General features: G+C 38.7%; 1 protein-coding gene across 7 annotated transcripts in view; it reads left to right on the top strand.

Annotated features, from left to right (window-relative positions):
• CHRM3 (cholinergic receptor muscarinic 3) overlaps positions 1 to 26895 on the top strand; it is a 540213-nt gene that overhangs the window by 227938 nt on the left and 285380 nt on the right. For 5 of the 7 annotated variants that reach the window (XM_070471022.1, XM_070471017.1, XM_070471020.1 and 2 more), the window contains exon 3: positions 14788 to 14850. The exons of the other annotated variants lie outside the window; for them this stretch is intronic. The gene's annotated coding sequence lies outside the window, so the exon portion shown is untranslated. The remainder of the gene's footprint in view (positions 1 to 14787; positions 14851 to 26895) is intronic. 7 annotated transcript variants of the gene reach the window in all.

The following is a 26895-nucleotide window of genomic DNA, read 5'->3' as shown; positions in this document are numbered from 1 at the left end:
TGGGGTCACAAAGAGTCGCACACGACTGAAGCAACTTAGAACACACACACGCATACAGCACTGCAAGTTATATAGAGTTCTAATGTTAATTTCCATTGTATTCCAGACGCACCCACACATACAGATTATAGATAAGATGACCATGTTAATGGTCCACTGAAGTTCCTTTTATATCTGGATTGAATGACATATGACAGTCCACTGTATGTCCCCACACTCTTACTGTTTCATGACAGTATCCCTGAATACCCTGCTTTCTTATATCTTCTAGAAGCATTTATAAATCTCCTCAGTTTCTGCCTGCAGTTGTTTGTTACTTGCTTGTTTGTTTTAATCACCTGTATTCCTAAGGAGTCTGGCTTAGTTGAAGTTCTCTCTGAGTAGTGCCTGCAGTTAAGAGTTTACCAGGCAGGGCCTCATTATTTGCTTTGGTCTTGGCTGTGTGTCTATTTTGGCATCAGTGTGGACTTCAGGGCATATTTGGGGCATAGAATCCTTACCTACAATCTTGTGGAAGCGACAGATCAATGAATAGGTGAATAGGGATAACTTTTAACTGCAGGGAGTCTGGGAGTCTCCAAAGCACCTAACATCCCAGAGAGGGAGTGTGGAGAAGAAAGAAGCTGATAGACACCAGCAGGGCATCTGGTGTGGAGGATCCTGTCTAACTTGGACAAGAACTCAGACTTAAATAGTGCAGGGTTTTGTTTACAAGTTATTTTTCCATTTAAAAAAAATATATACAGCCATGTTATCATTTAGCTGTAGTATTTCCTTTCTTTTTTTATAAGGTACAGTTATTTTTATCATTCCTTTGAGATAAGTTGATGGCTTTAACTTTAGGCTCTGAATGAGAAGACCAAGACATTGAATGAAGCAACTGCCCAGAGTCCAGGTTAACTTTTGCTGAAGACCCAACATGGAAATTTCTTGAGTCCTGAAATGAAAAGTGAAAACTGAGGGAAAAAGGAAAAACATTATTCTCTAAACAAGCAAACTCTAGACATAGAGAAAGATGCACCTTTATTATTATTTATTTTAATTTTTAAAAACATATCCACCTTAGATGCTTTAAACTAAGCTAATATAATTACAAATTCATTCATCTTCTAATCAATTCCAAAGTTTAATCAATGAGTTTGGCTGTGTCATTACCAGGAAGAGATGTTGGACTGCAAATTTGCTAGTGATCCTTTAAGGTGTTTCTCTGATTACTGATGGAAACACTCCAAAGAACGTGTTGTGCTGTATTTAGTCACTCAGCCATCTCCAACTCCTTCCGACACCATGGACTGTAACCCACCAGGCTCATCTGGCCCTGGGGATTCTCCAAGCAGGAATACTGGAGTGGGTTTCCATGCCCTCCTCCAGGGGATCTTCCCAACCTAGGAACTGAACCCAGGTCTCCTGCATTGCAGGCTGTTTCTTTACCATCTGAGCTACTAGGAAAGCCCAAGAATATTGGAGTGGGTAGCCTATTCCTTCTCCAGGGGAGCTTCCCGACCCGGAAGTCAAAGCAGGGTCTCCAAAGAATATCCATTTACAAATCTAAATTCCAGGTATATTTTTCCTTTTAAAATTGGATCCTTGATACCAAGGGGGTCAGGGGAAGGTGGGATGAGTTGGGAGATTGGAACTGACATATACACCCTACTATGTATAAAATAGATAACTAGTGAGAACATATTGTATAGCACAGGAAAATCTACTCAATATTCTGTGATGACCTAAATGGGAAGGAAATCTAAAAAAGAGTGTGTGTGTGTGTGTGTGTGTGTGTGTGTGTAAGTATAACTGATTCATTCTTCTGTACAGCAAAACTAACACATTTTAAAGCAACTATACTCCAATAAAGACTAATTTTAAAAAACTAAAATAAAGATAACAATAATAGTATTCAAAAAATAAGTAAAATTGGATCCTTGAAACACTAGAAACACTAGAAACACTATAATTTGACCATACTCTGTAACACTGTTTTGATCAAAAATACAAAACACTCCTTCCTGGTTTTCTTATTCATATTATGACTTAAGTTCAGAAAGAGAAAGAGATTCAATGCAGTCCCCTGCATTGGGTTTGCTGAAATGTTACCTGCAAAAAAAAAAAAAAAAAAATGGTGATTAACATTTCCAAGCAGCTAAACCCAATCATGTCTGGCTAAAGAATAGTATTTTACAGATACTGTATTGTTTATTTAATTAAGGAACTCAAGACTGGACCTTTTCCTTTGTTGTGGATTGTTTTGAACTTTTCAAGAATACAGGAAACTCTTTGTTGGGTTAAACATTTTTAGTGGGGAAAATAATAGCAGTGACTTTTAAATCAGATTTTTTTTCCTGTAGAGCAGCTTTTTCCTGTAAAGGAGTGTTTATCATTTTCACTTGTTACAACACAATCTTTAAAAATCCTTCCTCCAAATAGTAGTTATTATTGTTTTCCTGAAATATGTTTTTCCAAGGATTATTTCCATTTCCCCAGGTAGCACTAGTGGTAAAGAACCCAACTGCCAATGCAGAAGCCATAAGAGACACAGGTTCGATCCCTGGGTGGGGAAGATCCCCTGGAAAAGGAAATGCCACCCCACTCCAGTGTTCTTGCCTGGAGAATCCCATGGACAGAGGAGCCTGGCCGGCTGCAGTCCATGGGGTCACAAAGAGTTGGACACAACTGAAGCACCTCAGCACACATTTCCATTTTATGACTCAGCTCTGGAACATTGGCCAAGGATTGTTTCTACTCTGCCCTGGTACAGGACTGCCCCTGAGAACCTACAGATAATAAAGAGATTTTGCTGAGAATACTGTTTTTCTTTCCAAAAATCAGATGGACTTACTGATTGATCAATAGATAGAAATAATGTCCAATTATAATGAGGAAAGTGGGAAACAAAATTGTTAAATCTTGATAAGTCACTGACATTATCTACTAAAATAAATGTGATAACCATAGGACCTATAAATTATAGTTTTAAGACTATATAACTACAAAAATTAACATACATGTACAGAGACAAGAGAACTATAATTGCTAAATTGTTTGTAATTAAAGAAAGAAATGATCCTAATCCCATAAACATAAATGGATTAAATAAATTGTGGCATATCTATATTGAATGGATTCATCAGTCCTTACAATGCGTGTTTTAGAATTGAAAGCTAAAAGCCATATGATTATCTCAATAGATGCAGAGAAAGCCTTTGACAAAATTCATCTTCCATTTATGATAAAAACCCTCCAGAAAGCAGGCGTAGAAGGAACATACCTCAACATAATAAAAGCCATATATGATATATACGATAAACCCACAGCAAACATTTTCCTCAATGGTGAAAAATTGAAAGCATTTCCCCTAAAGTCAGGAACAAGACAAGGGTGCCCACTCTCAAAACTACTATTCAACATAGTTTTGGAAATTTTAGCCACAGCAATCAGAAAAGAAAAAGAAATAAAAGGAATCCAGATTGGAAAAGAAGAAGTAAAACTCTCACTGTTTGCAGATGACATGATCCACTACATAGAAAACCCTAAAGACACCACCAGAAAATTACTAGAGCTAATCAATGAATATAGTAAAGTTGCAGGATATAAAATTAACTCACAGAAATCCCTTGCATTCCTATACACTAACAATGAGAAAACAGAAAGAGAAATAAAGGAAACAATTCCATTCACCATTGTGATGAAAAGAATAAAATACTTAGGAATAAATCTGCCTAAATAAACAAAAGACCTATATATAGAAAACTATAAAACACTGATGAAAGAAATCAAAGATGACACAAACAGATGGAGAAATATACCATGTTCATGGATTGGAAGAATCAATAGAGTGAAAATGAGCAATCTATAGATTGCTCTAGATTTATAGATTTATAGATCTATAGATTAAATGCAATCCCTATCAAGCCACCAACAGTATTTTTCAGAGAACTGAAACAAGTAATTTTACAATTTCACAAATGGAAATACAAAAAACCTCAAATAGCCAAAGCAATCTTGAGAAAGAAGAATGGAACTGGAGGAATCAACCTGCCTGACTTCAGACTGCACTACAAAGCCACAGTCATCAAGACAGAATGGTACTGGCACAAAGACAGAAACATAGATCAATGGAACAAAATAGAAAGCCCAGAGATAAGTCCACACACCTATGGACACCATATCTTTGACAAAGATGGCAAGAATATAAAATGGAGAAAAGACAATCTCTTTAACAAGTGGTGTTGGGAAAACTGGTCAACCACTTGTAAAAGAATGAAACTAGAACACTTTCTAACACCATACACAGAAATAATCTCAAAATGGATTAAAGATCTAAATGATGACCAGAAACTGTAAAACTCCTAGAGGAAAACATAGACAAAACACTCTCTGACATAAATCACAGCAGGACCCTCTGTGACCCACTTCACAGAGTAATGGAAATAAAAGCAAAAATAAACAAATGGGACCTAATTAAACTTAAAGGCTTTTGCACAATGAAGGAAACTATAAGTAAGGTGAAAAGACAGCCTTCAGAATGGGAGAAAATAATAGCAAACAAAGCAACTGACAAAGAATTAATCTCAAAAATATTCAAGCAGCTCCTGCAGCTCAATTCCAGAAAAATAAACGACCTAATCTAAAAATGGGCCAAAGAAGTAAACAGTCATTTCTCCAAAGATGACATACAGATGGCTAACAAACACATGAAATGATGCTCACATCACTCATTATCAGAGAAATGCAAATTAAAACCACAATGACATACCATTTCTCACCAGTCAGAATGGCTGCTATCAAAAAGTCTACAAACAATAAATGCTAGAGAGGGTGCAGAGAAAAGGGAACCCTCTTACACTGTTGGTGGGAATGCAAACTAGTAAAGCCACTATGGAGAACAGTGCGGAGATTCCTTAAAAAACTAGAAATAGAACTCCCGTACAACCCAGCAATTCCACTGCTGGGCATACACAGTGAGGAATCCCAAATTGACACATGTACCCAAATGTTCATCTCAGCACTGTTTACAATAGCTAGGACATGGAAGCAACCTAGATGTCCATTGACAGATGAATGGGTAAGAAAGTTGTGGTACATATGCACAATGCAATATTACTCAGCTATTAAAGAGAATGCATTTGAATCAGCTCTAATGAGGTGGATGAAACTGGAGCCTATTATACAGAGTGAAATAGCTCAGAAAGAAAAACACCAATATAGTATATTAATGAATATATATGGAATAAGGAAGATGGTAATGATGACTCAGTTGTAAAGAAAGAGACACAGATGTAAAGAACAGACTTTTGGACTCTGTGGGAGAAGGCGAGAGTGGAATGATTTGAGAGAATAGCATTGAAATATGTATATTACCATACGTGAAATAGTTCACCAGTCCAGGTTCAGTGCATGAGGCAGGGCACTCAGGGCTGGTGCACTGGGATGACCCTGGGGGATGGGATGGGGAGGGAGGTGAGAGGGAGGGTCTGGATGGGGAACACACGTACACCCATGGGTGATTCATGTGAATGTATGGCTAAAACCCCACAATATCGTAAAGTAATTAGCCTTCAATTAAAATAAAGAAATTTTTTTTAAAAAAGTGTGTGTTAAATCCACTGGGATGGATGAGGAATTGTGCTGCATTGTTTACTGAGAAGAGAATATGCATTATCATATAGTGACAGAAGAACAGTAAAGGAAATGGGTAAGTTTGAATGAAAAGAGAAAATATATGGAATGATAAACATCAAATTTAGCATTTAAGGGACTGAATTTGGAAGTGAGAATGAGAGGAAATAAAATCTTTTTTTTTCCTTTTATGTAACTTGAGTATTGTTTCATTTATTAAATGAGCTTTATTATTTAGAAAGAGACTTTTATTATGTATTGTTATACAAGGATAGTCATTTAATCCTGTTTCTAAGTTGCTTGGCAGCCTAGAATTCAGGCTGATAGAGATTGAGATGTAAGAACAGAAAAATTAATGACAGGACCAGGGTGAACAAAACAACTTCCTTCTCCTTAGTATTCTTCCCACTCTGTTAACATAGGTACTTTAACATTAGAAATAAGTTGATCTCTAAGCTTATCCACAAATGCATATATCAACTCATACATAACTCTATCTCCACTATGAATAAAAAAGTAAAAAAATAATTTCTCTGGATAAAAGAAAAAGTGTAAGTTTGTAACCTATGGCTTTTCTTCCTACCTCATTTCTACCAGTTGTACAGATTAACTACTTTTTGACCACCCTACCTTACCAATTTAATATTGTGGTGAATCATATGCAGTAAATAACCTTCATTCTTTGAATTAAAGATATAATAGTTCCTACACAATATCCAGTGGTATGAGTTGCCTTCAGATTAATTGTGTTATGAAAGGAGCTATGGTTTTGGAATGTCCTCATTTGATTTTTATCCTTATACTGAAAGGTGTTAGTTAGCAGAGAGGCATATTTCTTTTTTGGCATCATACATGTTTTACTCAAAGGTCATATTTCATTTTAAATTCACCACTTGGAAACCAAGGACAAAATTCAGAAATGGTAGAACTTGGGCTAAGTGATTGTTTAATTTTCAGCTTGAACATTCTATAAGTTTATGAGTTTTAAGGAAAGGCAGAAGCCAAAACTACAGATAAAGCTCAGCATAATCTGTAGGCTTTTGTTCACTGTAGAATTGAATATAACATTGGGAGTGTATTAGTCTAGGGTTGGTATAACGAAATACCAGACTAGGTAGCTTAAGCTACACACATTTCTGCTTTCCTAGTTCTGGAGCCTGATGGGTCAGGATCAAGGTGCCATCAGGGTCGGTTTCTGGGGAGGCCTCTGTCTTTGGCTTGCAGACAGCACCTTGTCAGTTGCAGGGTTTGGGGTGGGAGGGGGAGCACATGTTCTCAAGTGCACTCAGGTACTTCTTCTTATAAGGACACCATTCTTGTTGAATTACAGCCATGACCTTAAGATCCTATTTAAGTCACATTGGGACTTATGGCTTTAACCTATTACTTTTAGGAAGACACAATTCAGTCCATAACAGGGAGAAAAATAGGCCTGGGATACTATAGGATACTAAAGTTGTATATGTTTCATTTTATGCTAAGTTTCTGCTTTCTAAGTTTTCACTCCCTCTTTTAGTAAAAGCAGTAAATTTAAGTGACATTTAACTGCCTTTTCCAGCCAGCAGTCATAATCTTTAAAGTCTAATTTTATAAAGGCATGCATTATTTTGTTAAATTGTTAAAATGTCTTTAACATTTTATGCAGAATATATGCATATATCTTTCTAAAGAGTTATGTTTAAAAATATGTCTTTTAAGAACTTTTCCTTTTAAAATAGCTTTAGCGCTGAAAGAACTGTTTAAATCTCAGTTAGTTGTTAGAAGTCATCAGTTTCTATTATTTAACTGCCACTATAAAAGTATTAGTTGGTTGTTAAATACTTTCTTCTGATTTATAAAAAAATCAAAATATAGAAGAACACAAAAATCACATCTAATTACAAAAAGGACCAACAAGCAAACATTAATATTGTGAAATTCCTTTTAGTCAGTTTTCTATGTCCATTGAACAAAAAGTGAAATTACAAAGTTTGAGTAATACTCTTCACCCTGTTTTGTGTATCAAGTTGAATTCAGCCTCCAGCTTTTATCTCAGCAGTATGAGATTAGGTTTGCTGAAATTGGATTGACAAGTGGTCCTTTTCTACAAATGAGGGTGACATTTTCTTCTCCCATTAAGACTCTCTGCCAAAATTGAAATGGAAAAAAATACTTTCCACTTAATTGTCATTTGATACTGCCTTGAATTTCTTGAACTCTTGGTGTAATGAGACTTTATAAGAGTCTCAGTATCCATGCCTGTAGTCCTCAGACTCAGGGACTTGTAAGAATTTAAAACTATCACCTTGTAAGTCTCAGGCCTACCCAGTCTCTGTGTAGTAAATGGGACTCATTCCTCTGTTAGTGGCTTCTGGGAGAACATTCAAGAGATCTGGAGTAGGTCTTGGCAAGAGACCTTCTTTAGTTTAAATTCAGATCCTGTTTTGCTCTCATTCTTAAACGTAGATGCCACCCACCCCTACCCCAGCACACCTCCTCTGAAGGTAAGAGATTTAGTAATCTGACCTGTTTCACTATTTACCAGTCCACTTACCCCAGACTACTAAACTTTGCCCATGTTCCCAATCACCGGGTGAGGGTGTATCAGCTTACATGAACCAACAAGTTGGCTACCATCTTGATAACAAGTATGGAACCTACCCAGAAGACTTCTGATACTGTGCTGTCCATCAGCCCAGCCTAGTACAGTTGCCATTCTTCTGGGTTTGTAGTGTCTCCTCAGACATTTGTCAGCTGAAAACAATGCACTATCTAAAAGCTGAGAATTGTTTCATTGGGCAGACATACTGAGGACTTCAGCCCAGGAGACAGCCACTGGTGGACTGCTCTGAAGAGGTAATGGAGGAGCCAGGATACAAAGGCATTTATACAAAGTAACTCAATACTCAGAACATCAAATGATTATTGTTAATTAAAGAGAAATAGACATCCCTAATTAATGAATTTAGCACTCTTCTATGTATAGAAAGTTGCAAGAATCTGAACTTATTGAAATCGTTCCTTCGACATGCACCTTAACTATTTCAGGCTAGTGTTCTGCTTTTCTTCTTCCTGAATGTCCTCAGGGTACACTGGCAAGGGGCAGCTGCAGGGGCTGATGACCTGATGGCCACAACATCCTTTGTTTACTATTGTGGTGGGAACAGTCTTCATTCACAAGCTTCAGTCAAGGGTGACACAGCGCTCATTGATTAAAAAAAAAAAAAAATCTCCCAAAGTGAGTGATTTTCTTTCTCTGAAATGCCGTTCTCATTTGCGGTCTCGTCCCTTCCACAGTGTTGTGCTGCCTGGAAGACCCAGGTAGAGCCTCTTTTAGAGTAGCTGGTGTCCACCAAGAACTCTCGCTGTCCTGCTCTAATGCCCATCAATCAAAACAGCTAAAACTCTTCTCACGATCCTTGTAGAGAATAATGGGCCAGTGGAACTCTACCATTCAAACTAGGAGTTGTGTTAATGAGTAAACATTAATTTACTTGGATGAATAAAATAAGGATAGACAAAGGCAAAGGAATGTAGATGGCAAAAGATGACTCAGCACCAAGTTTTTGTCTCAATAATCTCTGTAGAGCTGTGGCTCTACACAGAGCAAGTGAGCAGAACATCTGTTTCTTTATCTATAAAATGCAAGTAGCAATAGGGCTGTGAAGATGAAATGATTGGATGTATGTCAAGGCCTTGGAATAGCACCTGGAATATGGCAAGCATTCACTAAATATTTTTAGTTGTTAGTATTGATAATATTGTTAAATGGAATTTAAAATGGAAAAGATCCAAGCTTTTGTATATCAATTTTACCAGTTTCTTACTGGTCAACTTGGAGACAATTATTTGATCGCTGAACCTCCTCTGCAAATGAGAAAAATAACCAGTCTGGTGCACAAGAAACAACTTGTTCTCTTAACCTCTTTCAACTGCTGTCATTTTTGTTTTCCTTCAGTTACAAAGGAATGAATAATTTTACTCATAAGAACTGCTGCATGTTTTCATTACTCCTCTCTCTCTCACTGGATGGGTTGGGCTGGCTAAAGTGAGAAGGGCACTGAAGGAAACAAATCAGAATACAAATCTGAATGAACAACTATATTTAGTGAATGCTGTTTTTTCATAAATACTGAATGCAAACCAGACCTAGCATAATATCTACATTTTGAAACTATATTTATCCTATTCCCATGAAACAAATTGTCAGGCTCAACTTTGTCAAAGCACTTGTTATTTGGTCTTCAAATAAAGATATGTTGTGAAATTAAGTGGGGAAATATTCTAGGTCTTCTCTGAGAGTTTAGGGTTTAATTTCATCCAAATACTAGGAGTTAATTAGTTAAGCTTATCTGTTTCAAAACTGTGAGCAGGTATAAGAAAGTTAGTTAAGTTGAGTTGTGTCCAACTCTTTGCAACCCCATGGACTGTAGCTTGCCAGGCTCCTCAGTCCATGGAATTTTCCAGGCAAGGATACTGGAGTGGGTTGCCATTTCCTTCTCCAGAGGATCTTCCCAACCCAGGGATCAAACCTGGGTCTCCCACACTGCAAGCAGACTCTTTTCTGTCTGCGCCACCAGGGAAGCCCGTGAGCAGGTATAATGCTGTCCAAATTAGAGGGCCACAGATTCATTTATCATCCACTTAGACTGCAAAACATCCATTAAAATGCTTTGCATCTTCTTAGGCATAGGAGAATATACACATTCAAAGTAATTAGAAAATAGGGAAATTTGATTTTTGAAAAAATTTTAAGGAAATGGAACAGCTTTATTTATCATATTAAGCCTCCAAAACTGCTACCTCGTTGAGTGGCCTTCTCAGAGTCTGTGTTCCAGAAACACCTGATAAGCTGATAGAAACTACTACTTTAAAGATACTATCAAAATAGCCTACCATTCTCTATATACATCCTAAATCAAGGAAATGTTTTGTTGACCTATTAAAAGAGCCTGACACCTCCATAATTATTTTTCTGTCTCTTTCTTTGTTTTCCAAATTATTTAGCTAACTGCATAATTACAGTGACAATCTCTGGAATCACCAATCATATTTTGATTTTGAAACCTTTTAAGCCATGTTTGCTAGCATTCAGAAGAGCCTGTCATTTATACTCAGAGATTTGAAGCTTATTCCTTAATGAATGTCATATACAATTAATTTGCAATAGAGTGAATGTGAAGCCAGGATTAAAGCCAGTTCCCTCGATGGTTTTCAAAATGAATACTTTGCTCAATCTAATACTAGAGAAACTTAGATAAACTTCAGCATGTTCAATACTTATTTATTGTTCTCTGGTTCATTTAGCACAGAAGGTCTTTTTATTAGCAGATACCTTAATGATTGAATGGTGTTTGTTTCTTTTGGTTATTAATCATGTAACTTAATTTTTATTGTTGAGAGATATATATTTACTTACTTTAAATGATGTGAAGCTCAATATGTAGGTTTGTTGGAACCCCTAATTGTAAATTAGGCAAGTGTGTTCTGGATATTTATTAGTTTTAATGATAAAACCCATATAACAAAGGCTTGCTGAGAAACTACTGTGTGCAAGACACTTAGTAAGTTACTATGAGAAGACTGGCACATGCTTCAGTGGAATTCACAGAGTACTTGCCCGTTGGCCCATTAGATTCGATGAAGAATCTATGGTGAAATATGAATTCCAGGCTCACTGGTATGTCCCGTACAGCAGAAAAATGTCTGTTTTCTGAGGAGAATGTCTGTTTTCAGAGGAGAGACAGAAAGCAGTATGAAAGAGGCCTCCATATTCCTTGATTATACTTTCTTTATTTTAGACTCTTATGGACTTCATTTTTGGCAGCAAGATTGGTTTTCCTTGTTTGATGACTTACCCATCACTTCCTCTAGTCGTATTGAGCGTGTTACTACACTACTGAATCTTCTCGTGAAGTTCCCATCATACAGATACCATTTCCCAAAGAGATGCCAGAATCTAGAGCAGAGCAGTTAGTGGGAAAGAGAGCCTGCAGTCAAGTGACCTCTGCTCACTGCCTCACTAGCCTCGGTCTCCCCATGCATAAAGTGAATGGGTCTCATGAAAAATTGGCTTCTACCACTGCCTTCCTTAGGACACATTCCTCTGGTTGGGGATCCCAAGAGAAGAGCAATCCAAGAGGCCTCCCTTGGGTCAGGCGCCCTCCTTTTGCAGAAAGTAGGAGGGGATCCCTTGATGGATCGTTTCACACTGGGAGCCACAGCAGAGGGAGAGGCCCCTGGGGGAGGGATGCTGAGCTGGCAAAGTGACTGATGCTCTTTAAAATAGTGCTTCTCAAACTATGAAGGACCGATGGCTTTTTTTTCTTTTCTTTCTCCCCAGTCCTTTGCAAATTGATACTTTTTTTAAAAAGACGTGTAAGATACAAACCTATCTCTAAATTATTAATCAAGTGTTCCTCCGTCTCTTGGATTATCCTGTTGCACAGTCTCAGAGGAGCTTCTCTCATCCTTGCTGAGGAAATCCCTCCAACATGCCCTAGAATCCCTCTGCTTCTCATCTTGCAGCCTCTTCTCATCCTCTGGTCATCTGACTTAACCTTCACCTCTCAAGAAACTGCAAGGTCTTCCTTTTAAAAATCCAATAATACCTTGTCAGGTTTCACCCTCAAGTTCTCCTCTAGCACTTACTATTCCTTCTGGATGGAAGCTCTATCCTCACGGACATCCCTCACAAGAACACATTTCCCTCCTTCTCCTCTCGTGAAACTTGGTGGCTTTTTCTTTCTCTCGGCCAAATTTCTAAGAGAGATGCTTTTCTAAGATTCAGGGCCCAATTCTTAGGCTCTGTGCTCTTTAAAAATATGAATATCAGTGTCCAAAATGTGGTTATGGGATTTTCTTTCAGATTTGATTGTATCCCAAGATATTTGCAAACAATATATCTGATAAGGGACTGAAATCCAAAATATGTTTTAAAAACTCATGCCATTAAATGTCCAAAAAAAAAAAAATGTAGTCTGATTAGGAAATGGGCAGAAGACCTAAAGAGACATTTTCCCACAGATATACAGGTAGCCACCTGGCACATGAAAAGATGCTCAGCATGACTAGTTATCAGGTAAATATTCAAATCAAAACTACAGCAAGGCACTTCCCTGTTGGTCCAGTGGTTAAGAATCTACCTTGCAATGCAGAGGCCACCAGTTCAGTCCCTGGTCTGAGAAGACCCCACATGCCACGGGACAACAAAGTCTGTGTGCCACGACTACTGAGCCGATGCTCTGGAGCCTGCAAGCTGCATCCTCTGAGGCCATGCGCCACAACTATGGAAGCCTGTGCACTCTAGAGCCTGTGTTCTGCAACAGGAGAAGCCACTGTGTGGGTACTGTCCTAGAGAGGAGCTCCCACTCACCATGACTGGAGAGAGCCCACACGCAGCATCAAAGACCCAGTGCAGTCAAGAGTAAATAAATAGTCCACATTAAAAAAAAAAGCTAAGAGACGATCTGATGCCTGTCAGAATAGCTGTTATCAAAAAGGCAAGAAATAACAAGCATTGGCAAGAATGAGTAGAAAGAGGAACCCTAGTACACGGTCGCTTGGAATATAAATTGCAGCCACTATGGAAAACAATACAGAGGGTCCTCAAAAAATTCAAAACAGAACTACCATATGATCCAGCAATTGCACTTCTGGATATTTATCCAGAGAAAGCAAAAACACTGATTTTAAAAGATATAGGCACCCCTATGCTCATTTAAAAGATATATGCTCCCCTATTATTTGCAATAGCCAAGATATAGATGCAATTGAAGTGTATACTGATAAAAGAGTATATAAAGAAGATGCAGTATTCTGGAATGTTACTCAGCCATAAAAAGGAATGAAGTCTTGTCATTTGTAACAACATATGTAGACCTAGAGGATATTATCAGGGAAATAAGCCAGAGAGAATACAATAAATACCATATGAGTTCACTGATATGGGGAGTATAAAAAGGAAGTAAATGGACAAAATAAAATAGACTCATAGATACAGAAGACAAATTGATGGCTATAAAAGGGGAGAGAGATGGGAAAACAGATGAAATAAGTGAAAGAGATTAAGAGGTTAAAAATTCCAATTGTAAAATAATAAGTCACAATGATACAATGTTCAGCATAGGAAATACAACCAATAATATTGTAACAACATGTACATGTACATGTTCATGTCATGTACCATGACAGATGGTTCATTTCAGTTCAGTTCAGTCACTCAGTCCTGTCAGACTTTTTGCGACCCCATGGACTGCAGCACGCCAGGCCTCCCTGTCCATCACCAACTCCTGGAGTTTTTGCAAACTCGTGTCCATTGAGTCGGTGATGCCATCCAACCATCTCATCCTCTATCCCCTTCTCCTCCTGCCTTCAATCTTTCCCAGCATCAGGGGCTTTTCCAGTGAGTCAGTTCTTCGCATCAGGTGGCCAAAGTATTGGAGTTTCAGCTTCAGCATCAGTCTTTCCAATGAATATTCAGGACTGATTTCCTTTAGGATGAACTGGTTGGATCTCATTGCTGTACAAGGGACTCTCAAGAGTCTTCTCCAACACCATAGTTCAAAAGCATCAATTCTAGATACCATTACAAATGTATGATACATACAAATGGTATGTAGACTTAATGGCAGTGATCATTTCATAATGTGTACAAATAGCAAATCACTGTTGTATACTTGAAACTAGTAGGATATTGTATGTCAATTATAGTTCAGTTTATAAAGATTTGGCTCTATCTCTGTGTTAGAATTTAGCTAGTCATAAGATAATAGTATGTGTATTCTCCAAATAGTGTCTGGAAGAAGATAATGGACTAGAACTTCTAAGTAGGCAGTGCTGACTCATTCACTGAAAAAGTAAGACACCATCGCTAACACCATCGCTAAAATAAGGGATAAGCAGCTCCTTTTGTTTCCTTCTTACTTGATGCCTTTCTTTGTGTCTGGAGCTTTGGCAGCTATGAGAGGTGAAACTAAGAAAGAGCCTTTCATCCAAAGTCAATAGGTTTGTTTTCTTTGTCAATAACAGGTTCCTTAACTCTCTGACCACCTGCGTCATGATATATGAAATCTCTTTCTACAAAATTTTGTAATTTTCTTATATTTCTTCAAATCATTGTGTATAATAGTTGACTTTCCCTTTTCCACAATCCTAGCTTTATGTAAGCTCCATTTTCTTATTCTCTTCTAGCACCTGTGTTCTAATTAGAGGTGAAATAAATGACATTCAGAACTTCCACTAAGGTACTATAAGGTAAGATCCTTTCATGAGTTGAATTCTTTCCTTTAAAAGGAGGCCTTATGGCTTGATTTATGAGAAGAGATTAAGAAGGAATAGGAATATCTGTTTGGTGCTTTTTAATATGATTCATAATCATTACTGTACACATCTTAATGTAAATATACAGTCATACTCAATTTTGTGTATCTTAATAAAGATGCTTTTTTTTAACTTGTTTGCTCATCAGATTCAAAATTACAATGAAGGCATTTGTTGAAATATGAGATAAGTTGATTTTATTTCAAAAGCTTGTTTGTATCTTAACTGTAGTAGCATAAGGGTTTTAAAAATGCCATTAGATTTCTTAAAGCAGGAGACAAATATTGCACTTCAACAAGGTTGTTAGGTCTTGTGATATTCAAATCTAAATGGAGAATTAGCTGGTTCTAGTATTCATATCTGGTCATGATGCTGGATGTATTTCTATGCCTTATTTAGTCTTCACAAATAGTGCCATCAGGGTTAAGTATTATGATCCCTATTTTACAAATGAGGAAACTGATGCTTTGAGATGTTAAGAACTTTATCCTATGATAATGTCAAAGGCAAGGTTTGATCTTGGACATGTCAGATGCCCTTCCCTATACTTTTCTACCTTAATGCTGGTCCTCACATTATGAGGCCAGGAGCCTGTACTATTGCTGTGAGATTGTTAGTACACTAATCCTTTGAATGTTCTTTAGTAACACAGACATTCTACTAAATTATCCATTTATAAAACAAAGTGAACCGAGGCTATTCCATATATAGAAAAGATATGGTTTGGGGGACTCAGGAGGAATTGAAATTGCTTATGAAAGCAAATAAAAGAAATACTAATTCCAAGTTTCTTCTTTTGCTTTTTGTTCTTTAAAATAAAGGTTTAGGAGTAATGGTGCTAGTATGGCACCCAAAACTAAGCTTTTAAACTATAGTCCTGATATTAAATACTTTCCACTCATTAGGCTCAGAAAAAAATACAGGTTAGAGATAAATTATATAATGAAATTCCTTTCCAAAGAAAGTCATGCAAGATACTGAATAAGGTACTGAGCTGAGTCGGGGGAAGGAGGTGCTGGTTAATGGAAAAGTCCCTGGGCTGGAAAATAGGAAATGGGAAATGCAGGTGACAGCAGCTCTTGAAGGCTTAAAAAAGCTACTTCACCTCTCTGGACCTTTGCTCTTTATTTGTAAATGGAGGGTGTACTGGTCCTCTCTTAATATAAAATAATAACTTGCCTTTTGGATGTCAGTTGCCAGTGCAGGGAAGTGCTATGTCTACTAAAGTCAACTTTTTTCTTTATGGCCATTGAACTAAAGAGTTATCAGTTATTTTCCTTTTCCTGTTCTTTACTTTAAATACATCCTGAAACTCTTAATTTCTTTTTATTCTGTTACCATCCTGATTATCATTCAGCCCTACCAGGACAGCTGTGTAATCTTCCTGATGGTTTCCTGGCTTCTATTCTTCCCACACCAAAATCCATTCTGTGTGCAAGACTAGTGTCTAGGGGAACCTGGATTAGAGCTTGTTGTTCTGTGTGCTTGTGCATGCTCAGCCATGTGGGACTCTTTGCAACCACAGGGACTGGGGTTCACCAGGCTCCTCTGCCCATGAGATTTCCCACGCAAGAATACTAAAGTGGGTTGCTATTTCCTTCTCCATGAGATCTTCCTGACCCAGGGATTCAACCCTAGGCTCTTGCCTCATCTCCTGCATTGCAGGTGGATTCTTTACCCCCAAGCCACCACAAGAATCCAACTAACTACTCTCTGTAAATGAGCACTGTTCTAGCTACCCAAATTTAATTCCTTTTAAAAACTAGAAGTTTTATTTTCAAGGCACATTAAAATATTCCCATATGGAAAAAATACTTATTTGTGTAGCTTGAGGGATTTAGGCAAGACATGAAGAATTCTCACGTGTGTTTATGGTTTGTTTTATGGTCTAAGCTCCTAGTCTAAGACTAGGGATTCCCTAGTCTCTTCCTCACTGTGTGAACTCCAGTACCTCTAAAGATGCCTGTTCCCTGCAAGAAACTTAGTAAATATTTATTGAATGAATGAGTATAGAGTCAGAAAATGCTTTAGGTAAAATGTCTCAAAAAAAAAATTTAAACAGTGCTTATAGATATCCCCGAAAGGCTTATTGCTTTAGACGGAGGGTGGGGTGAAGAGAGGAAAGTAGAGGAAAAGATGAAAAAATAAATTCTGGGATAGGGGACAGATAGCATTGCACAGAGAAAATAGCAGTGAATCGTTTGGAGGGACCACTTTTGGTATTTTCACTAGTGACATTTCTTTTTGTTTTTTTTGTTTTAATAATTTTACTTTATTCGTTTACTTTGCCTCTGCTGGGCCTTCATTGCTGTGTGGGCTTCTCTCTAGCTCTGGCGAGTGGGGCTCCTCTCGTTGCGGCGCGTGGTCTTCTCCTGCGTTGGGGCGTGTGGGCTTCCTGGCTGTGGTTCCCATGCTGCACAGCGCAGGCTCAGTGTCTGTGGCCACGGGCTTAGTTGCTCCAGGGCCTTGCGATCTTCCAGGATCAGGGATCAAACCCAGTATCCCCTGCATTGGCAGGCGGATTCTTTACCACTGAGCCCCCAGAGAAGCCCGCTAGTGGCATTTCTTATCAGTTGTAATGGGTGAAAGAGCCCAGTCCTTTGGATCTTGCATAGATTTATTAGTTAAGCCTGGCACATAGATGATCAGAAATCTGTGTTGAATGAAGGCCCAAAAGAATAAAATAATAAATTATTGAACTGCTAAAAGCAAAAGTTTGCTTTTTTTAATAGCCATGATAATATTCCCTCGATGCCAATATTTAGTCCCTGTTAGTAACTGAAATTCCAAATACAGTGAGTGTGAAAAATGTTCCATGAAACTGAGTTCAATTACTGTGCTAGGCTTCTCCCTTAGAGAGCTTCAGTTATCCCATCTTCCGGTCGATTGTCACAGGGACAATCCAGGATGCCACACTATGCAAATGTGTTAAAATGCTGATGGGAAAAGAGAAGCTCGAAAAATGTCTTATCCGTCAATTAAATGATGTAGCCTTGTGGTTAGATTACAGCAATTCGGGGGCTTTTTGTTTTCTGCTGATTGAGATTTGACAGCTGTTTATAAAATATTTACATTCTGATTTCAGTCACATTGACAGTACTTTAGGATCTTTGGAAGATGATAATTGTATGTTAGGAAAGTGTTTTTAAAAGTTTGAAGCTGATCTGTTAAGGAGGAAAAATCTTTGAAAAATTTTGCAAAGGAAGGAAATCCACTTTATAAAATGATCAACTTTTAATAAAAGTCAGAAATGATAAACATTTGGGACCCAGAGACACTATATGTGCAGGAAAGGAGTATCCTTCTCCAGTCTGCCTGTTTTGGGTCTTTTTGCTTTTGTCTAGCTGAGTATACATGCTTCTCACCTTTTTTCACTTAATTATGCTGATATGATATTTGTATGATAGGTACATGGGTAAATTAGTTAGGATTTGAGGACATCCATATGGATTTTGGTGAAAAATATTCAATACATATACTTGGTGTTAAGTGAAGAGAAATTAATGAAACAGAAACAGACTCAAGGGCATAGAGAGCATACTTATTGGTGTCAAGGTCAGGGGGAGGGATGGAATGGGAATTTGGGGTTAGTGGATGCAAACTATCATATAAAGAATAGATAAACAATAAGGTCCTACTGTATGCCACAGGGAACTATATTCAAAATCCTGTGATAAGCCGTAGTAGAAAAGAATATTAAAAAGAATGTATATATATGTATAACTGAATCAGTTTGCTATACAGCAGAAATTAACATCTTATAAATCAACTATATTTCAGAAAACTAAATTTTAAAGAGAAGAATAGAAAATAAAAAGTATTGAAAGTAAGAATAAGTATTGAATTTCCAAATGAAATATTGTCAAACATTTTAATGAAAACCATAAATTCACAGATAACTTTTCCTTATAAGATACCATGTTAGACTTTACGACTTGTGTTGATAATTTTAAATCAGTTGTCTCTCCAAAGTCTTGATAGTTGCTCTTTGTGGGATGCTTTGTAAGAACAAGGAGATGATAGAAAGTTTAAAACTTATTTTTATAGCCATTTAGAAGTTTCCTGGGATTAAAATTACACCTAAAGAATATGACAGCTATTACATTCTTTCACTGACAACTGTAATGTTGACATTTCTTAGAATAAGGCAAATGATTCTGGAATCCAACCTAACATTTCATATCAAATATTTAAAATTTTTGTAAAAGTCATATATTCTTTTATAGCCTCACCTTGCCCATTGCTTGGACCCCACTAGATGGGTATATCAGATATAAATGAACAGAAGTAGCCTCAACCCTGTCTAAGGGACCAGGAGCTAAAGTATAATTAGAGACCCTGGATCCACCCCCCTACCCATGACTATTTTCTGCTCCTACGAGGCCTTACATGGACATTCAGCCTGGAAGCCCCACCCACCCCCTCCCACGTTGTCACAGTGATCCCTTGACCACCTGCTCAGTCCTGGATGCAGGGGAGGATGTATCTGGTGAAGACCCGCTGAGTACTCTAGAAGTGAGTAGACTGGGCCTTTGGACAAAGGATTCTGGGAACCTGAGTATATGAAGCCTGTTCAAAAAGGAAGCCAATTCGCCTTGGCCATGTCCCTTAGAAAGAGTGATGTCCAAAGAAAAGCCAGAATGGGTCCGCTGACTCAGTGCTTCTTAAGCACAAATGTGTGTACAATCTCCTGTTCAAATACAGATTCTGGTTCATAAAGGCTAAGGTGAACTTGCCCTTCTGCATTTCGGCCACATACCCAGCAGCTGCTGTTGCTGACTGCACTCTGAGAAGCAAGACTGTTATGCACAAGCCGGGGTCCCTGCTTGGATCTCAGGGCGGGTACTGAACACAAGTACCAGCTTTCAGTTCAGTTCAGTAGCTCAGTCATGTCCAACTCTTTGCAACCCCATGAATCACAGCACACCAGGCCTCCCTGTCCATCACCAACTCCCAGAGTTTACTCAAACTCATATGCATCGAGTCAGTGATGCCATCCAGCCATATCATCCTCTGTCATCCCCTTCGCCTCCTGCCCCCAACCCCTTCCAGCATCAGGGTCTTTTCCAGTGAGTCAACTCTTGGCATGAGGTGGCCAAAGTATTGGAGTTTCAGCTTCAGCATCAGTCCTTCCAGTGAACACCCAGGACTGAACTCCCTTAGGATGGACTGGTTAGATCTCCTTGCAGTCCAAGGGACTCTCAAGAATCTTCTCCAACACCACAGTTCAAAAGCATCAATTCTTCGGCACTCAGCTTTCTTCACAGTCCAACTATCACATCCATACATGACCACTGGAAAAACCATAGTCTTGACTAGACAAACCTTTATTGGCAAAGTAATGTCTCTGCTTTTTAATGTGCTATCTAGGTTGGTCATAACTTTCCTTCCAAGGAGTAAGCGTCTTTTAATTTCATGGCTGCAATCACCATCTACAGTGATTTTGGAGCCCCCCAAAATAAAATCTGACACTGCTTCCACTGTTCCCCCATCTATTTCTCATGAAGTGATGGGACCAGATGCCATGATGTTAGTTTTCCGAACGTTGAGCTTTAAGCCAACTTTTTCACTCTCCTCTTTCACTCTCATCAAGAGGCTTTTTAGTTCCTCCTCACTTTCTGCCATAACAGTGGTGTCATCTGCATATCTGAGGTTATTGATATTTCTCCTGGCAATCTTGATTCCAGCCTGTGCTTCTTTCAGCCTAGTGTTTCTCATGATGTACTCTGCATATAAGTTAAATAAGCAGAGTGACAATATACAGCCTTGACATACTCCTTCGGTTTTAGGTGAAGACAAAGATGTGGGCCTGCTGTGAAGAACTGTCCTCACCGGAGACCCCCAGCCTGATCCACTCCTGGTACTCCTCCCTATTCTGTCCCAGGTCCCATGGCAAGCTGTCGCTCCAGCTCCTTCATCCGTTCACAGCCCCTGGTCCCTGCAAGCCAACAGCTCACTCTTTGGCTCGCCACTCAGTTTGATGTTTGGGTGGCAGAAGCCGCCCCCACTGTGCTTAGGGCATCTCAGGGGAGCAGCAGGTACTGAGAGTCCCCGTTATCTTGCAGCCTGTGAGACTTGAGGCTCAGCATCAGACTCTGGAGGGCTGGGGCAGGCCCTGCTAACCACACGGGGGTCTCAGGGCTCTAGTGTGGATCTTATACACCTGGGTACTATACATCTGCACAACATGTGGAATGTTCCACAGTTAGGTTTAAAAAGGCACTTTAAGTGAACGTAGAAAATCTAATAGTTCTCTAGCAAGGTTTTAATATATTACATGGGAATAGAACGAAAAGCAATTTCATTTTCAGAAATGACCCAAAATGAAAATAATCCCTTTTCTTAAAATAAGCAAACAAAAATACTTAAATTCTCAGTGAAACATTTGAACTAAAAGAAATAGAAAATCCAAATCAGGAGCAAAATAAAACAGAAAATCACAGATAATATTTTTAAATAAAAAGAGTATTTGTGTGTTATGCTATATGCAAAAGAAATAAAATGCAAAAAAAAATTAAAGTAAATTGATCAAATGATCAAAAATATATCACAAAGTAATATTTAAGACACAGAACATAAAATTCACAAAAAGAGTATCAGAATATGGACCAAAAATTAAAATAAGTCTTATGGGATAATTATAAAAATTGTAACAAAAGAGTAGTTATAGAAAACTAGGAGTGATCAGGTAAAGTAATAGAGATGATTTGTAAAAGTCCAAATTTGAAGTTAGTAGGTTATACTTTTTAAAGAAAGAGTGTTTTAGACACCGTTCCATAACATGGATAGGTTAAATTACATTTGGAGCGAAATGAGGAAACTCATAAGCTTACAGTGAAAATTGTAGAAAGTAATGTGAAAATGAGAGGCTCAATCTTCACATCAAACAACATATAGCATGCATGCAAGTATAAGAAGAGACAAATTCAAAGCACATATAAGAATGCTTTGGAAAAAAACAGATCTCATAATGTGATAAAAGGCAAAAGCTGTGGACATGCTGTATTTACATTCCAGCATATCCTCGGGGAGAAAAAAGAAAATTCAATTTACACATTTTCTTGTTATTCTAAGATTGCAAACTCTGTCCAGTTTTCCTTTCAGCAGAATACTTATTCAATTCCTGCTGTATGTTCCCGAGATGAAATTTTAGATCATTTGTACTAATACTTTAATCCACAGCTTCTCTCATAAAGAGCTTGCAGTCCAGTTTTGATGACAAGCTACATGCATTTTTTAGTGAGTGTTACATGTAAGGCCAGATTTAAGTAATGAGACCAAGTAGTTTAAATACCAGATTATGACTCCATAGTTGGCATGGGATATATCTTTAGCCTGTTGACATTCTTGATTCTTTTTTACAGTGTATCACTTTTTTACAGTAATACAATGTTTATGATGTAGAATGATGATGTTCCAAGATGGAAGAAAATGTACCATTTTTATATGCATATTAAGGACATAGAGACCCTTCTACAAGAAGAGGGTGATATGAGACAAAAAAGGTAACTGTCAACAGGAGGAAAGAATAGATTCAAAACACAGCAGGAGGATTTCCCTGGCAGTCCAGTGGTTAAGACTTCACCTTCAAACTCAAGGGGTATGGGTTCATTTACTGTTCAGGGAACTAAGATCCCACATGCCTCATGACCAAAAAACCAAAACATAAAATAGAAGCAGTGTTGAAAAAAATTCAAAAAGACTTTAAAAATGGTCCACATTAAAAAAAAAAAAAAGATAGCATGAAGTCTGGACCTTACTCCTTCCCTATATCAGTTTTGTGTTGACTGTCTCTTAGGTCTTAATACTTTTTCATGAAGATTTGAAATTCCTTGGAAGGTTTGCCTTTCATATGTAAGTGGAAAATGGGTTTAAGTCCCAAAGGGAAAATAAACTGCACCCCTGCCTAAGTTTTCCTTTGATTTTTATGGCTTCCTCCTCTGTCTGACACCTTCTTTGACCATGTCTTTCTTCCAATTTCGTTATGTGTCTCAGTTAAGTTCAGTCACTGAGTCGTGTCTGACTCTTTGAAACCCCATGAATCGCAGCACGCCAGGCCTCCCTGTCCATCACCAACTCCCGGAGTTTACTCAAACTCATGTCCATCGAGTCGGTGATACTATCCAGCCATCTCATCCTCTGTCATCCCCTTCGCCTCCTGCCCCCAATCCCTCCCAGCATCAGGGTCTTTTCCAATGAGTCAACTCTTTGCATGAGGTGACCAAAGTATTGGAGTATCACCATCAACATCAGTCCTTCCAATGACCACCCAGGACTGAACTCCTTTAGGATGGACTGGTTGGATCTCCTTGCAGTCCAAGGGACTCTCAAGAGTCTTCTCCAACACCACAGTTCAAAAGCATCAATTCTTTGGTGCTCAGCTTTCTTCACAGTCCAACTATCACATCCATACATGACCACTGGAAAAACCATAGCCTCGACTAGACCTACCTTTGTTGGCAAAGTAATGCCTCTGCTTTTTAATATGCTATCTAGGTTGGTCATAACTTTCCTTCCAAGGAGTAAGCGTCTTTTAATTTCATGGCTGCAGTCACCATCTGCAGTGGTTTTGGAGCCCAAAAAATAAAGTCTGACACTGCTTCCACTGTTTTCCCCGTCTATTTCTCATAAAGTGATGGGACCAGATGCCATGATGTTAGTTTTCTGAATGTTGAGCTTAAGCCAACTTTTTCACTCTCCTCTTTCACTTTCATCAAGAGGCTTTTTAGTTCCTCTTCACTTTCTGCCATAAGGGTGGTGTCATCTGCATATCTGAGGTTATTGATATCTCTGCCAGCAATCTTGATTCCAGCTTGTGTTTCCTCCAGCCCAGCATTTCTCATGATGTACTTTGCATGTAAGTTAAATAAGCAAGGTGACAATATATAGCCTTGACGTACTCCTTTCCCGATTTGAAACCAGCCTGTTGTTCCATGTCCAGTTCTAACTGCTGCTTCCTGACCTGCATACAGGTTTCTCAAGAGGCAAGTCAGGTGGTCTGGTATTCCCATCTCTTTCAGAATTTTCCACAGTTTATTGTGATCCACACAGTCAAAGGCTTTGGCATAGTCCATAAAGCAGAAATAGATGTTTCTCTGGAACTCTCTTGCTTTTTCGATGATCCAGCAGATGTTAGCAATTTGATCTCCGGTTCCTCTGCGTTTTCTAAAACCAGCTTGAACATCTGGAAATTCATGGTTCACGTATTGCTGAAGCTGGCTTGGATAATTTTGAGCATTACTTTACTAGCGTGTGAGATGAGTGCAATTGTGAGGTAGTTTGAGCATACTTTGGCATTGCCTTTCTTTGGGATTGGAATGAAAACTGACCTTTTCCAGTTCTGTGGCCACTGCTGAGTCTTCCAAATTTGTTGGCGTATTGAGTGCAGCACTTTCACAGCATCATCTTTCAGGATTTGAAATAGCTCAACTGGAATTCCATCACCTCCACTAGCTTTGTTCGTAGCGATGCTTTCTAAGGCCCACTTGACTTCACATTCCAGGATGTCTGGCTCTAGGTGAGTGATCACACCATCATGGTTATCTGGGTCATGAAGATCTTTTTTTGTACAGTTCTTCTGTGTATTCTTGCCACCTCTTCTTAAAATCTTCTGCTTCTGTTAGGTCCATAATATTTCTGTCCTTTATCGAACCCATCTTTGCATGACATGTTCCCTTGGTATCTCTAATTTTCTTGAAGAGATCTCTAGTCTTTCCCATTCTGTTGTTTTCCTCTATTTCTTTGCATTGATCACTGAGGAAGGCTTTCTTATCTCTCCTTGCTATTCTTTGGAACTCTGCATTCTAATGGGAATATCCTTTTCTCCTTTGCTTTTTGCTTCTCTTCTATTTACAGTTATTTGCAAGGCCTCCTCAGACAGCCATTTTGCTTTTTTGTATTTCTTATTCCTGGGGATGGCCTTGATCCCTATCTCTTGTACAATTTCATGAACCTCTGTCCATAGTTCATCAGGCACTCTATCAGATCTAGTCCCTTAAATCTATTTCTCACTTCCACTGTATAATCATAAGGGATTTGATTTAGGTCATGCCTGAATGGTCTAGTGGTTTTCCCTACTTTCTTCAATTTAAGTCTGAATTTGGCAATAAGGAGTTCATGATCTGAGCCACAGTCAGCTCCCGATCTTCTTTTTGCTGACTGTATAGAGCTTCTCCATCTTTGGCTGCAAAGAATATAATCAGTCTGATTTTGGTGTTGACCATCTGGTGATGTCCATGTGTAGAGTCTTTTCTTGTGTTGTTGAAGACGGTGTTTTCTATGACCAGTGTGTTCTCTTGGCAAAACTGTATCAGCCTTTGCCCTGATACATTCTGTACTCCAAGACCAAATTTGCCTGTTACTCCAGGTGTTTCTTGACATCCTACTTTTGCATTCCAGTCCCCTATAATGAAAAGGACATCCTTTTTGGGTGTTAGTTCTAAAAGGTCTTTTAGGTCTTCATAGAGCTGTTCAATTTCAGCTTATTCAGCATTACTGGTTGGGCCATAGGCTTGGATTACCATGATATTGAATGGTTTGCCTTGGAAATGAACAGAGATCATTCTGTCATTTTTGAGATTGCATCCAAGTACTGCATTTCAGACTCTTTTTTTGACCATGATGGCTACTTCCATTTCTTCTAAGGGATTCCTGCCCACAGTAGTAGATATAATGGTCATCTGAGTTAAATTCACCCATTCCAGTCCTTTTTAGTTCGTTGATTCCTAGAATGTCAACATTCACTCTTGCCATCTCCTGTTTGACCACTTCCAATTTGCCTTGATTCATGGACCTAACATTCCAGGTTCCTATGCAGTATTGCTCTTTACAGCATCGGACCTTGCTTCTATCACCAGTCATATCCACAACTGGGTATTATTTTTGCTTTGGCTCCATCCCTTCATTCTCTCTGGAGTTATGTTTCCCCTGATCTCCAGTAGCATATTGGGCACCTACCATCCTGGGGCATTCCTCTTTTAGTATCCTATCATTTTGCCTTTTCATGCTGTCATAGGGCTGTCAAGGCAAGAATACTGAGGTGATTCGCCTTTCCCTTCTCCAGTGGACCACATTCTGTCAGACCTCTCCACCATGACCCATCCATCTTGAGTGGCCCCACATGGCATGGCTTAGTTTCATTGAGTTAGAGAGGCTGTGGTCTGTGTGGTCAGACTGGCTAATTTTCTGTGCTTTGGTTTCACTGTCTTATGTGTCTAGCACTCCTCAAAGAGCTGCAGTTTGGCCTCTGATTCCATCACTTCACTGGCACTGCAGTTGCCAAAATGAGCGGAGATCCTCTGGCTGATAAACCCCAAGAACTTTTGAGCCTTAACTCTCTTGTCTTCTCTGCCAATTTTATTCCCACTGACCTTTTTGAAATTCTCTCTTTCCTTGCCTTCCAAGGAACTTCAATCTGATTAAATCTCCTGGTGCCTTTACCCCGTCCTTGTCTTTCTCTCTTTCTCCCTTCCTCTTTTCTTTCCTTTCTCTTTGTTTTTCCTCTGTCTGTTGTTTAAGTACAAACCCCTTCTCTGCCTGCACCAAAATTCTATTCTGAGTTCCTTTCTTCCTAATTCACTTAATTTCCAGGATTAAGCCAACGTCTTCAGCCCAGTGACTCAGATCTCCTGTGCCTCCAGCCTAGACATATTTCCCTAGTCCACATCTCTACGGCCAACTGGGCCACTGTACTTTGTGTGCTTTCACCCTCAACCCCAGACAGAGTGGCGGAACCTAACCTCTTTGCTTCTCTTGTCCCATTCCGCTTCTCCACATCTCTGTCCACGCCTTCTATGCATTATGCAGGATCTACCTAGACACTAAATGCATCCCTCTCCCTTTTTGAAATGAAAATCTCATTATAATTCAAATTCAGCCACTTCCTAGCTGTCTGACCTTCAGCATTACTTAACTTCTGTGTCTCTCAGTTTTCTTATTTGTATAATGGAAAAAATAATAGCATCTGCCTCACAGGAGTGT

The sequence above is a fragment of the Odocoileus virginianus genome, chromosome 7 (genome assembly GCF_023699985.2).
Source record: "Odocoileus virginianus isolate 20LAN1187 ecotype Illinois chromosome 7, Ovbor_1.2, whole genome shotgun sequence".
Taxonomy (NCBI): domain Eukaryota; kingdom Metazoa; phylum Chordata; class Mammalia; order Artiodactyla; family Cervidae; genus Odocoileus; species Odocoileus virginianus.
The sequence above is the reverse complement of the archived record's forward strand: the minus strand, read 5'-3'. Positions and strand labels throughout refer to the sequence as shown.